Source organism: Buteo buteo, chromosome 13, assembly GCF_964188355.1.
Source record: "Buteo buteo chromosome 13, bButBut1.hap1.1, whole genome shotgun sequence".
NCBI classification, from domain to species: domain Eukaryota; kingdom Metazoa; phylum Chordata; class Aves; order Accipitriformes; family Accipitridae; genus Buteo; species Buteo buteo.
The window spans coordinates 11,089,296-11,103,797 of record NC_134183.1 but is presented as its reverse complement, the minus strand read 5'-3'; the positions used below and the strand labels follow the sequence as shown (position 1 = coordinate 11,103,797).

Genomic DNA, 14,502 nt, shown 5'->3' with positions numbered 1-14,502 from the left:
TAAAAATGCATCAAAGAGGAAAACCAGATGAGAACAGATTCATTTGCCTTGGAGAAATCCTGGCTCTCTGATATACTGCCTTCCTCCACAGCAAAGGTTCAGTGAGGATTGAAATGCCTTCGGGCAGCAGAGCTGTTTTGTCTAAGGCGTGTATTTGCAGAGGGCATTTTAACGAGCAGCCTCTCTGGAGGGGCTCCACCACAGCTCCCTTCCCACTCATTGGCATGCAGAGCAAAAAGCCCCCAGTCCGCAATAATGAAAACTAGATTCCTTTTTAGATAAACATGCTATATCAATGACAAAAAGATGAACCAAAGCTACATCAATGCTCAGAGCATCAAAGAGCTCAAGATCAGGCTTCAGACCTGTTAACAATGCCATCCGCTGCCTGCCGGCACCTCAACAGGCTGGGCGAAGACCAGCCCCGCTGGGATGCCTTGAGGACTCATCTGCAAGCAAATACCTGGGTGGTTGTCACCCTTGCAAGGTCATAGGACACAGAGGGATGCCACAGCTTGCTCTATAGATATCACAGGAGGTCCCACCCATAGATGAGATGCCAACCCTGGTGAAGGCACCAAGGAGCTCGGCAGCATCCGAGCACGGCTGCAGCACCGCAGACGAAGAGACGTCTCGTGCTGAGCACTCCCAGCTCCCACAGCACACCGCTACCAGTGCCAGAGACAACCAAGGCAGCAAAAGTCCCAAGGACCTATCCTGCTTCAGTGGGAGTTGATGCTTCACACTCAAGTGCATGCCTTTTGGTTTTGAACAGCTCTGGACCAGGGGAACATGTAATGCACACAGGTGGGTGTGCAGAGGTGCTGCAGGACCCCGCCAGGTCTTCTCCAAGCTCTGGGACAGGCTGTGTGACAATCAGCACCACGGCAACTTTGCTGCTGGCCCTGCTCACCTCCTCTCCCAGCACATGGGGATGCAAAACCAGCACACCGTGCCTTTAATTAAAAATAAAGCAAAGCACGCCAATAAGAGCCTCAGGGATGAGGTTAGTGAGAAGGGCAGTAAAGACCATCCACCACCTCGCAGCCAGCCCAGCCGATGCCTGTCCCACGCTTGCCACAACCCACAGGGAAACCCACTGAAGGCCTGGATGACTTCTGCAGGTTTTCCCCAAAAATGAGACCTCTCTGAGGAAGGTGTGTGAAACACGCACGAGCCCCTGCGTGCCCCTAACCCACAGGTAACACTTATTCAGTCCCCCCTCCAATTTCAAACCCACCTCTGTTTATCCCCCACTGTAAAAGCAAGCGGCTGACAGGGCACCGACACACTGCAACATCTGGGAGCCATCTCAGCCCTGGTGCTGAGCAGTAAGTCAACAGAAGGTGTGATGAGAGCCAGATGTTCGGCTCTGCCCATACATCCTAAGCAGAGGGGATTACAATAAGGGGACAAATAAAGAGGAAGGCCTGCGAGAATACGTGGAGCCCCTGGAGGCCTTTAAAACTGATTTAAAAAACCCATTTCCCTCGATTCGGAGGGAATTTTATAGAGTAGCACCAGCAAAGCGCTGGCTGTTTGTTGCAAGGCCAGGCGACGCTGAGCCTGGGTTTCAGGCAGGAATAAACCCCCTGATTTCCTGATGCGGGTAACATTTGCCAGTAGCCAGGCTCCTGGTGTGCTAACTACCGACGGGCAGCATCCAGCACCAATCGTGGTGGCAAATGGGCAATACCCCGGGCATCGGATGGTCACTGGCTGCAGGATGCCCACTTGCAAATTGGAGGGGAGATGAGCAAGGAGCAGGGAGGGAGCCTTTCACCTGCCTGATGCTTGCAGCAGCTTTTGCATGAGGTAGGTTTTCTCTTCCCTGCTCTGTCCCTGCCTAGGGAGGTGCAAAGCCTCTCCTCCGTGGGGAGCGGGTACTCCAAGAGCAGCCAAAGGGCTTAGTCGCTGGAGCAGGGGCATTTTCCAAAAGCCCGGTGGGACGCGGATGCTCACAGCCCTGCCACCACGCAGCGCTCTGGCTCTCGTGCTGGAGGTGGCAGCTCTCATGCCGCCGTCTCTGCAAAGCCCTGGTCCAGCTCCATCAAAGCACTTTGCACTTTCCCTGTGCCGCTGAGACCCAGCACAACTGCTTCCAAGTAGAAATAAAATTAAGCCTGGCTTTAACTGGGATGAAAATTACAGGAGAGCAGGAAACCACAGAGCAACCCCATCAGTCAGAGATTGCCAGCAGCCAACTGTCTCAACCACAGAGGCAGAGGCCGGGTGCGAGGACTCCCTCGTCAGCGATGTAATTAGAGGGGCCCTGTTAGCGTGTGGGCACACCCACATCCCGCAGCAGGACTGAGGTGCCCAGCGTGGACACCCAGAAAATGCCTGGCCGGAGGTGCTCGGAGGTATGGCTCGACTGCTGGTCAGAGCTTTAACTATCCTTTCTGATGCAAGGGCCGCATCCTGGCATGCAGGAGCTCACCCACGGCACGGCATGGCACTGCGTCCATGGCAAGCCTGCACCCCAGAATATGAGGCAGGACACCCCGCATTTCCCTCCTGCGTGGACAAAGCCCTTTAAGGAGGCAATCCACTCCTTCTCACGCCTCGTCCAAGAGCCAGTGTCAAATGGAATACAACGTTACCCTGGGGTGGGTCTTCCCTGCTGCTGCACAAACCCTGACGCTAAATCAAAACATTTATTGCAAGTTGATGCCGCAGCAGAAGGGGGATGCTCTGCTGCGAGAGAGGAGACGTTCCTGCAGGGACAGTCTCCTCTTCCCGGGGCTCCCTTCCTACCCCAACGGAGCACTGCAAAAGCGGAGCAGCAGGTTTGGGGTTTGTCTTTGTACCCAGCAGTTGCTCAACGTGGCCAAATTGAAGATCCACATCCCAGTTGGCTGAGGCACCCCAGGACCGCAGGTCCTCCCCGTGCTCCCACCAGTCCAAGCCCAGTTGCCCATTAAAGCTGACTGCAGGGCTCAGAAGCAGCTCCCCTCTTCGGAGAGGGCTGACCAGAGGTGGGGATGGCCGGGTCTGAGGAGGTGCTGGGTCCCCCAGGAGCAGCTCAGCACCTTTAACCTCACAAGCACCCATGTGGGCACCCCACCACCCCGGAGCCCACAAACCAACAGGGGATGGGGCCTTACAAGCGAAAAAAGGAGAGAAGCAGCAAAACCCTGTAGCAAAGCAGAACTCAATGGTTTGAACTTAAAGGCCGGGGGCCAGTTGCCCAGTTAAACCCACAGCGATGCTCTGGGGTCCCCCACGAAGCCTCGTCCCGCTCCCAGCAGCACCGCACGGCTGTCGGCGGCTCCAGCGGGGGAGGCCAAAGGGCAAAACTAAGAGTTTAACGAAGTTAAATCAGCCATCGGGGCGGGGGAGGGAGGGGGAGGAGGAGGAGGAGGAGAGGAAGGCGTTTCGGGCTTCGGCGTTCCCACCGCTCCCCTACCTGCCTGCCCGCCCGCTGCCGGCCTCCTGCCTGCGCGCGCCGCTGCCCGCCCCGCCCCGCCCCGCCCCGCCCCGCCCCGCCCCGCCCCGCCCCGCCCCGCCCCGCCCCGCCCCGCCCCGCCCCGCCCCGCCCCGCCCCGCCCCGCCCCGCCCCGCCCCGCCGCCTTTCTGGGCTCGCACCCGCGGCGCGCCGGCAGGGGGCGCTCGAGAGGAGCCGAGCCGAGCCGAGCCGAGCCGAGCCGAGCCGAGCCGGGCCGAGCCGAGCCGAGCCGAGCCGAGCCGAGCCGGGCCGAGCCGAGCCGGGCCGAGCCGAGCCGAGCCGAGCCGAGCCGAGCGCTGCCCTGCTCCATCCCCGCATCCCCCTCGCCGTGGCTGCCCTTCCCCTTACCCCCCCCCACGGCCCCGATGCCCTGGGAGGCCCCTCCAAGTTCGGTTCTGCTCCTTCATTATTCATCAGGGTATTACTCCGCTTGCCACCCCAACTAATTTTGGTTTCCCAGGCCCACATCGGCTCTGCAGAGCCCCGGCCATCATTAATGGCCGCCGTCGCGCCAGCTAAGGAGGGGACTGGGCTGCGGCGGCGGAGGTGCCGGGTCCTGTCATTCCCACTGGGATGACTTGGGGTTTTCCACAGCTGCTCCCCCGCCGGAGCCCCAAACGCCCAATAACCCCCCAGCGACGGGGGGTCTCGCGCGGGAGAGCAGCGCCCAGGTTTGCATCCCAAGGCGCAGGCCGGAGAGCGACGGAGGGTCACCTCACGGCTCCGCTTCCCACCTCCCTCCGTTTTATCTCCGCGCTGGAAATCGGCGTGTCTCGGGGCACGCGCGACTGGTGCCAGACCGCGGCGGTGCCGATGCCAAAATCCTCGCGGAGAAGCACGGTGCGGTTCTGGCCCGTACCGCGCCGGCACCGCGCCGGCGCCGCTGGAGCGGGGATGGGCGAAAGGTGTTTTGGGCACCGGCAGCCCCGTCCGTCGTGCCGAGAGCTGCCTGCGCCACAGCGAGGGGCTGATGCTGGTTTATTTTTAATACTTAATGAGATAAAAGGTTGGAATTGCTTTTAAGCCTTAAATTGCCTTAGCCCCTTTTTATCTTTAAAAAACACGACAAGCAGTTTTGGAGGGTATTGGTTTTTTTTTTTTAAAGTTTGTTATAATGATTCCTGGTAGCTATTATGTTGGAAATATGGCTCTTTCAAAGACTGTTGGGATACATTAAATGTTTCATTTTTCAGTCTCCGTTTCTTTGTTTTTGATCTCCGTTCAGATTGATTAAAGACACTGACTGCTCAATTTTGATTAAATCCTAAATCATAACTGGCTTACAAAACAACTGTGAAAGCTGACATTTATGAAGTTCAGTAAACTAGTTGTAAGAACAGGAGTGCGAGATGGAAAAAAATAATAAAATTCCTTTCCAAACAAACATCAGTTGACAGCAAACAGATGGTTAGAGGCTCTTACTTGTAAACTGGAAAAATTAAGATTTGGCAGGTTCTGTGAAAAAATAGTTACAAAACATCTTAAAGTTTTCCCCTTCATACCCTGGTGTTGCTCTGGGCATCGTTTCAATATTTTCATAGGCTACTGCACGGAAAAGGTTCTGAATACATGAAAGCAGCTGGCATAAAAGGGCTTAGAAATACTAGTTAAGATTTATAGGAAGCAAGGTTGCCAGCATCCCAAAGATGCAGTATTTAAAACCCAGCTTCTCAGCCCACCAGTAAATCACTGTAACTTAGCAGCGTAGCTTGAGTTTCATCTCCAAAGGTGCAAGAAAAGTGGGTAAAATGTAACCTTGGTAGATTTTTCCATATTTGTTGACTTACCCCGTGATAATGTTAAGCTAATGTTTTTGAGCAAAGCACAGCCGCATAAAATTAAACCTCTTGCTTACACAGGATCCCCCACAGGAGGGGAATTCAGCCAGAGACCTGCTTCTTGCAGACAAACATTTCCTCCTCCGCCGAGCTGCAAGGGAAAAAAAGGTCGAAGGAAACACGGGAGGAATGCCCCAAATCCCGGAGGGATGCAGCCTGGGAGATCGGTCGTGCCGAGACCCTTTGGGAGCATGACCTAAACCTGTTTGGGACTTTGGCCGTTGCAATACCCCATCACGGTGCATACCGCAGTGCTTAGTGGGGATGCAGCACCTGCAAAACCCCCTGCACACCCTGTACCTGCAGCGCCCGTGCACAGGCGGGTGTCCTGGGCGCTCAGGTGAGAGGAGCAGCACGCAGGGTGCTCCCGTCCTGCACCGGGTGCTCCACGAACCTGGGAGGGGTGTACTGCTGCCCCTGCGTGCTCTCCTGCTTGCCCACCCCATGGGTGCTGTTGCTAAAGTCAAGGGACGGTGAGGGCGCTGGGAAGAGCAGCTCTCGCGCAGCGCCCCAGGCTCCAAACTGGCGTCTTGAGCCCGTCCCTGCAGCCAGGTTGCAGGGGCTGCCCAAAACCCGGGCCAGCCCCTCGGGCAGCTCCGAGCGGTGTCCTGGCCATCCTGCCCTGGCGTCCGGCAGGTCCAGCTCTGGGCGGCCCCGCGGCACGCAGGCAGGAGCCGGTTCTCCAGGGTTAACAACTGAACTGCTCTGTCTTCGCCGGAGAGTCAATGGGGCCTTGTCTGCAACCTGAATTACTGGCCTGCAAACAATCATTTCAGAGGCAGCATCCAAGTCCAGTTCCTCCCCTTTTCTCCCTCCCCCTCGCGCCGAAACAGCCACTGAAACCATTTGCAAACTGTTTGCGATCGCTCTGGGCGCAAACACGAGGTTTCGCCGGGTCCTGCAGCCGCTCCCCATGAGCCGAGGGCTGCTGGGGAGCGAGAGCCCCGCTCGGCTGGCGTCGCTCAGCCCACGCGGAGCAAAAATATACTCGCAGGCTGAAAACAATTTCAATTTTAAGATCAAAGAGAGTTGCAGGAAGGAGGGAGAGACCCGTCCAGGAGAGAGCCCGGTGCGTGTCTCTCCTTTTTAACAAGCTGCAGCAGTTGCAGGAGCTGAGCAGCCGCCGGACTCCGTGCCCGGAGCGATGCCAGCACCGCGGAGAAGCTGCGCGGGGAAGCTGCAAACGATGGACGGCCTGAGCGAGCAGCTGCAGCAAGGCGTGCAGGGCTGCAGCGGACCCCACCGAGGAGATCAAGGCTGCGGCATTAATTCAGGCCATTTAAAATATGCTGTGGGTGTGAGAGCTCAAAGGTGCCCTGAACCTCAGGCAGGAGAGGTGCAGGTCCTGTGGGTGCAGCGCCGGTGGGTGCCGATTCACCAGGTTCCCTGCAGAGCCTGTGTGGGAGCACAGTCACCCCAAATCCGTGCCAGAAATCACCCGCTGGCACGGCTTACCTCCTTCTGGTGAGTCTATAGGACACTGCGTTGCATCTGCTGCTTACCTAGCAGTGCCGTGCCCCTTTTTTCTCCCCAGAAATGCAAGTGTGTACCACATTTCCCTGGGATGTGGGATGCCCGTGTGGAGCTTCTTCCAGAGCAGTTGTCGCATTTCTTCTTTTCTGTAAGAACAAAAATCCCAGGAGAACTGGGGCTTCGTTGCCTCTGCTTCCTTCCCAGGCAAGGCTTGCTGTAGAGAGATGCAGAAACATGTTAGAGAGAGAAGAAAACATGCAGGCAAACATTTCTGAACCTCATAGCGCTGCTTTGATCCTCGTTTCATCTCTGGGTCAAGCCTTCTTTTGGCAGAACCTGGTTTATCATTCATACATCTAAAACCCTGGAAAAGAAACCCCCATGTCATGAGACGTTGAAAACTCTGTTCAACAGAGTGCTAAAAATAATCTCCTCCAGGGAGCAATCCTGCTCTGCCCTGGAGGGAAATGGAAAGATGAGTTAATAGGTCTTTTCCATCTCTGGTTCCTGTAATTCTGCAAAAAAACAAGGCTGAGTCTGCTGTTTACTTTTCTGAATATGCAAAACTCATCTCTGCAGGTCTCCGTCCCAGCCTTCTGGAACAGAAATACTGACTGCCTTGCTGTAGTCCAGCTAGTCCAGCTTTGCAAGTGCCTCTGATGTCTCCTTTTTTTTTTTTTTTTTAATCTGCTACAGTTTTCTTCGTTTCTCCCTCTGTTCCTTTGAATGAATGCTCAGACAAACACTGCTTGTTTCCAAGGGACTGCCTCGAGTTGCCAACTTTTCCTCCCAGGAAGAATCCTCTTCTCTGTGTGTTGAGCAGAGATAATAAATCAGGTGAGCAGGAATGCAGTGTCCCTGGGCCAGCACAGCCAATGGCTCTCAATGACTCCTCCGACTGGAGGGGAAAGAGCCTGGGAGGTTTATTTTGCAGCCGTCTGGCTGTGCTGGAGATGCGCTCCATGGCACTCGAACTGGCAGATGGGAGACGGGTTGCTATTTCTTAAAAAAAAACAGCAACAAACCCAACAAATGTCAAGTGCATTTATAAGCATGTCTCCATCACCACTGGCTGGGCGGGAGATGAAGGTTTTTCCCTTGGAGCCACAGCCACCAGTTTGGCCAGGGCTTCCCTGTGAGGGATGCCAGTCCCAAACTGGGGCTGTCTCTGTGCTGGGGACCAGGTGGAAGAAGCATCGCAGCCCCTGGGCGGGCAGAGGGTCAGGCAGAGCAAGCACATCGCTGGGATGCTTGTGCAGCCCTGGAGCTCTCTGGCTGCATCCTGCCACGTCCAGGCCATGCACAGGTGTGATCAGGGTGGCAGGGACCAGCCGGATTGTCACCAAATCGCAGCCAGCCAGCCACCTGGACCAGCCTGCAGCATTAACCGGCATCCTTCAGCTCCATTCCCCATCCAAATTCCTACTGGTTCTTTGTTTTCTGTATTTTGCTTTTTTTAAATTTTATTTTTCCTAAAGGTCGTTGTGGTTTTGCTGCCTGCATAAACCCCAAATTGGCCTCCTGTGACCCCCGAGGAGCCGGGGCTGGTGCTTCCAACTCAGAGCGGCGCGGGTGGGTGGCTGGGCTAATGCCCCCGCTGCTGGTTTGGCTCAGCCCTCCACCGGCACGGCCGCTGGACTGCAACGTGGCACCAGATGCTCAATGCTCTGCAGTTAAATGCCCTTCCAGTTGACAAGACCAACCGTGCTGGCACAGCGCTGATGGCCCAGCAGGTTGCCCAGAAGTCCATGAGGGTCTCAAGCAACGCAACATTGGGGTGATTTGGGGCTGCTGTTTGCTCCATGCCCGCCTTGTAGCCTTTTCCAGCATCTCCCTTGCTTCATTTCTCTCCCTCCGCCTGCTCCGTGCGTGATGTGATTTACCGCCACCGCATTGCTGGGCCCGTCCAGGATGTGCCGCAGCACCGGGGACCATGTGCCGCTGCCGTGCCCCGTGCAGCAGCATCCTTAATCCTGGTGGCCCTGGGTGCCACCTCCTCAAGGTGTTTCTTGGTAGGGGTGGGTGAGGAAGGCTGCGCTGCTGGCAGTTGTTTTGCCCTGTCCATAGATAATTAGAAATGCCACCGTTACCCAATGTTTAATTAATCAAGAGGAAAGAAAAGAAAGCTGGGTTGCCCTGAAGGAACTTATCACAGATATTAAAAGCATATCAAAGAAGTTCTGCAGCTCTTTAAAGGGTGCTTTAAAATATGGGACCAAGCCCAGAGCAGGAAAAATGAGGTTCCTGCCTGGTGAGTGATGGTACAAGAGTGGCCGTGAGGCATTCAGTGGGGCAGCTGTGGGTTAACTGGGGCTGCTGGTGGCACACTGCTCACCTCCAGCCAGGAATGGGCATGTAAGGCTTCATTCTTTTCTGAAAACCTCTTGGAGCCTGGGTGGAAGTACCTTTGGGTTTTCAGGCAAGGAAACAAACCCAAGCCCCAAGCCCACCCTCCACTACAATCCAATTATCCATCCAAGAGCAGAAAATCACAGATGGTTTTGCATGGATTTTCTGAAGGAGTGATACTCCAAATGCTGTTATCTGGGGAACCGTAACAAAATGTACACGGGCACTTATAACTGCAGCATCTGGAAGGAATGGATAAAAATCTACTTATGTGCACAGGCAAAATTTTCAAGAGTAAGAGTGCTTCTGCAATTCATCGCCTGAATAGGAAACAGAGCAAGAACCGGCCGAGTCAAGGACTGTGAGCCACTGGGAGTCAGCCTTATCCACCGCATCCCAGCTTCTGCTGAAAGCCAGAGCAAAAAACCTTCCAGCCCCCAGGATTCAAATGCTGCACAGATTCAACCCCCTTGTGCTTATGTGGGGCAGGAGTGATTTGCAGCTTCAGATGCTGGAGGGGAGTTTGGGAACAGCTGTAGAGCAATGAAGGGGATGTCATCACAGAGGATGCTGGAGGGATGGAGGGAGAGAGACAGAAAGCAAGCAAGGCACTGGTAAAAAGCTTTGTACTCTGGATTCCTCTGGCAGGCGTAATGGAAGGGGGACCAGGCTCAAAGGAAGCAGAACAAAGGACAAAAGTAATGCAAAGGCTTGGCAGAAAGGGGGGACTTCTAAAAGCTGCAATATTGAAGGGGTTTTTAAAGGAAGCATTTGAAAAGAAAGCTGCCTCCACTTCAAAATCCAACATAGCGTTCTGCTGCTCGCATGCTTCAGCGCAAGAAGGACCAACAGCAGACAGAGGGGAACAAAGAGAATTTTTAATAAAAAATCAGAAATATGGCCTGACCATGTGGGGCACTTGAGTGGTGTGATGTCTGGCTCGAACATGCATCTCCCGATAGCTGGCAGTCACATGAACTCATTACAAAACTTCCAGAGGGATAAAAAGTCTCTTAGAAAACATTAGCATCAAGCTAAACTGGTGCATTGGCATACTGCCCACTGAACAATTTATCTCAGATATAAATAGCATAATGAACCTACATGGTATATACATCGCGTACCACTAGGATGACTTTTTGTTGGAAAACAAATAAATCTTTAGAAGTTTGAACCCTATTTACAGAATTGCTGCTCCATAAATCATTCAGATCATCAAGGCTACTTTATTAACGCCTTTCTGGCTGCATGCTTGCAAGGAAAAGGCAGAGAGCTGTAAATAGTTTGGCTTTATAAATATTCCCAAGCACACAGCAACTGTCTTTCAGCAGGTAATGAAACATATGACATGCTCCTAATCTATGACCGAGGGCTATTTCGTGGTAGTTTCCTCCCAGTACGCAGTTCCAGTTGTTTTCTGCTCTCACACTGGAAAAGAAACTGGGATTTCTGTAACGTGCATGGGAAGGGAGAACTGGGTCTGCCTGATTTGCAGCCAAGACTGATGTCATTAATTTAAGAGAGCGCAGCTTAATGCACAGCGAGGTAAAGCTCTCGCTCGAGTGCCGAGGACGAAGCGCTGCAGCAGGGTAAGGGGCTGCTGTCAGAAGGACCGAGCTCCCTCCCCATCGCAGGGGTGTGCAACGCGTGTGTGACCGTGCCCCGGCCATGCGGGGTCCTGCTACGAGGCAGGGGTCCGTGCGCGCCGGCCAGTGCCAATGGGAGCCCCAAATGCAGCCGGGCTGAGCCTGTGCAGTGTTTCAGAGGCGAGAACCCATGCCCACCTGCAACCTCCAGCTAATCCTTCAAGGGAAGACTCCAGTTTGCGCTCCAGCTGCAGGAAACAACGTTCAAACCCGTTGTCGTTACCAGCCCGGCATGGCTGTCCCCCTGGGCTGCTGCTCCAGGGCACGCGGCACCTGCAGACGTCTTCACCCTTTGATTTGGTTGCAACGGGAGAAGCTTAATTGAATCCAGCTAATTTCTCTGAAGTCTGGAACCACCCTCAGCCTGTCTTTATAGACTTTTGGTAACTAACGGTCAATTTACTGTGCATGCGGAGAGGGAGACAAGCACAAATATTAGTATTTCTTCTCCCTCAGTCCATCCCTGCTGCTGAAACAAGGCTGGCCGAGTGGTGAATGCAACCCGAGTCCTGCTGTGCTGGAGTCACCTTGGCCAGACACCTTTAGGAGGGCATCGCCCGCGCCAGGCATGACCATCAATACAACCAGGAGGGCATCACTGATGTTTTCAGGCTCTTTAACCCCCCCAGAGCCGAGGAGAGCTGTGGCAGCCCCTGCAGAGCCAGGCAGGCTTCAGGCACCTCCCCATGGCTTTGATGCAACGCCAGCAAGCTGCAGACCGGTGCGGGGAGGAAGGTGCGGGTGGCGGAGCAGGTTCACATGCCAGGCTGCAGCTCACCCTGGGACTGTGCGGGGATGGCAATTCCCCTGCTCCATCGCTGGCTCCGCTTGGCTGGGCTGCGTGGGCTGGGAGCTACATGGAAAACCTTCTCTGGCTGACTGGGAGAGCAGCTCATCACTGTAGGGAAGGAGGAACGCACGCGTTAGTACCTCTTCTCACCCACCCTCAGTCTGCCTGGGAGCTGAGTCCCGGCTGGATCCCATTCCTCCCGCTCCTGCCTTCGGTGCCGGATGGTGGTTTTGGTGGCAGTGCCAGGCTCTGCTCTGCCGACACGCCACACTGCTGAGCAAAAGCGGCTCTGCAGGCTCCAGTGCTGTGGTAAAGGCCCTCCAGGTACAGCACAGCCTGGGCTTTGCCGCCTGCCCCTCTCCCACCTTTTGCTTGATGCTGTGTGTAGCATTTGGTGTGTGGCATCTCCTAACGCTCAGTGCTGGCATGGCCCGATGCCAGCATTTAGCCCAATGCAATGACCCCTGTTAGGTATTTCTGCGCAGCTTTTGCAAGGCAACCCAAGCAGCTCTGAGGCAGGCAGGAGCCCCACTGCCACTGAGGCTTGGCGTGCAAGCAGAGCAAGCTGGCATTTGCCGGAGAAAAACAGCAAAAATGTATTCACAGCTGGACATTTCCTTAATATAAACAGTCTTGCCACAAGTGCACAATTGCCTATTTTCAAAGCTATTTGCAAACATCAAGGGAGTGATCCTCACCTCTCCCTCGCCCTTCTCCAGTCTGTTGCAGAGGTGTGCAGGGCAGGCAGAAGAAAGAGGCGGCTGCTGCTTACCACAGAGAGACTTGGCCATGCAGCCGTTGGCACCCAGCTCTCTGCTCTCTCACGCTGCTGGATGTGCTCCTCATAAACCTCTTCTTGCCCATCAAGACCAGCTAAGCATGGCAAGAGCAGCCATCCCCCTCTGCTGGGTTGTCCCCTCTGGTGGGGTTTCAGCAGCAGCTCCAAGACCAGCACCTCCTGTGCACCCTCTCCTGCTCCTTCTCCGGGCGGCTGCTCTGTTCCTCCCAGGATCAGGCCATAGGTGAGGGTCACCTTTATTATTAATGCCTCCTGGCATCACCTAAACAGGCCTATTGAATTCCCGAGAGGCTACTTAGTGCCTGTCAGAAGACAAAATACAAGTTTGTCCGTTTATGCCTGGTTGTTAGCTCGGTAGGTCCCCAGCACCAGGGAGCCCACGGCGAGGCTGCCTCTGCTTTACAGCTCCCCGCGCACAGCCTCCTCCTTTTATTTTTAGTTAATGGGATTTAGCATAAAATAGTGCTGACCTAGCAGTAATCTAAAAAATTTGCAATCGACAGCTAGATCATCGTGTGCCATATTTTTGACTTGCAAATAGCTTCCACGGATAGCGAGGGTGTATTTATTAAACACAGCTAGTGTTGCATCTTTATTTAGCTCCTTCTGTTACCACACTGTATAATTCATGAAATTGCCTTATAAAGTTAGGGAGGAATTAAAACATTGACCAGCCCGTGAACCAGGGTTGACACTTCCATTATTTAAAAAGGAAAGCTGAGAGAAACTAAAACCTGACCAATAACCCTGTGCCGTGGGAGAGGGGCCAGCAGCGGAGCTCACCTCCAGCTGAGCAGGTGAGAGGCAAATGGGAGTCAGCTCTGGAGCATCGTGCCCAGCGGAGTGCGGCTGCCGGATCCATCCTGCACTGTCAGGGGAAGGATTTCCATCCCCGATGATGGGAAGCCTTCCCAAGCCCTCCTCGGGGTGCTGGGCAGCATGTCGCATCTCCTACCAAAGCCAGGCAGTGCAAGGGTGAGAAAACACCAGCGACGTCCCACTATCCCAACGAGGATGCTATTTTGGAAAGCAAATGGCATTCACCAGCATCAACTGCATTTCAGAGCAGACCCTGTCTTTAGGAGATCTCAGCCCCATGGCAGCATCATACATCTGGGTAAGGAAACGCTTGGCTTTCCAGCTCAGTGCCTGAGCCTTGCTCCACAGGAGGGAAATCACATGCCATCCTCTTCTGAATACAATGTTTTACAACACCATGCTCTCTAATAAAATGTTCCCCTCAAGTTCATCTTCACGATAAAAACAGTTTCTTTCCTTACATAGAGGCCGTGTATGCCTTGACTCATAAATATTTCATTAGCACCTGGAGAGTTTCCAGCAGAAAACCATGGGATTTGGGACTCTAGGTTGCCTGGGCATCACGCGGACACAGGCTGGGTACAGCCCAGCATCTCAGTGTTAATGTACGGCGGCTGCTGCCTTGGGGTACACTCCCTGCAGTGGGGTGTATGACTTGTAGTGGGGTGCACTGCCTGCAGTGGGTTGCACATCCCAGCCATCCTTGCAGCACGGGACCCACAGAGCCTTGAGCAAGCCTCTCTGTCTAGCCCCTTGCCTGGTCCTCACCCCGATGCTGGTCCCCGACAGCACTGATGTTATGGAAGAGAAGAAAAAATCCCAGTCAGAAAGTGGTGGCTTGTGTCCATGAATAATCTCAGCACTGGGAGGTGTTCTCATTCTAAACAGGAAAAAAAGGCAAAATTCTCACCTTTTTAAGAAAATAAAGCTAAAACGTTTTCTCTCGTCAACATCCAGAAAACAAAAGCCCTAACCACAACGCCAAGCTCCGCAGGGCAGCCGGGAGGGTCCAAAGCCAGGTACTGCTCCCCTCTGCAGGGGGGGAGAAGCGGTGAGCGTGCCCCCCCGGGCAGCCAGCCCCCAGCTCCAGGCTTTCAGGGTGAACCTGCCTCTCCTCCAGCCCCAAAGCCTTCCCTTTGGAAACGTCATCCCGGGAGAGGCATTTCCCTGCTTAGACATGCCACATGCAGACGAAAACCAGATTTCACCAGAAGTGCTCCAGCCAGTACGTGCTCTGCGGCTTTAGGAAAAAAAAAAAAAGTATATAAACATCAAAACAAAATTAAATACTAACACTGGCACACAACTTGACACGAAAGCCTAAATTCAAAACATGCCCG

The 14,502-nt window shown here is 54.3% G+C and overlaps 1 long non-coding RNA gene across 1 annotated transcript; it reads right to left on the bottom strand.

The window, feature by feature from the left end:
• Nucleotides 1–5,848: 5,848 nt before the first annotated feature.
• Nucleotides 5,849–12,784, bottom strand: LOC142038454 (uncharacterized). The gene is made up of 3 exons (XR_012652577.1): nucleotides 12,243–12,784; nucleotides 10,893–11,652; nucleotides 5,849–6,973 (listed from the first exon to the last, which is right to left on the bottom strand). It is a non-coding gene; the product is annotated as an uncharacterized LOC142038454 (long non-coding RNA).
• Between the last annotated feature and the right edge of the window lie 1,718 nt (nucleotides 12,785–14,502).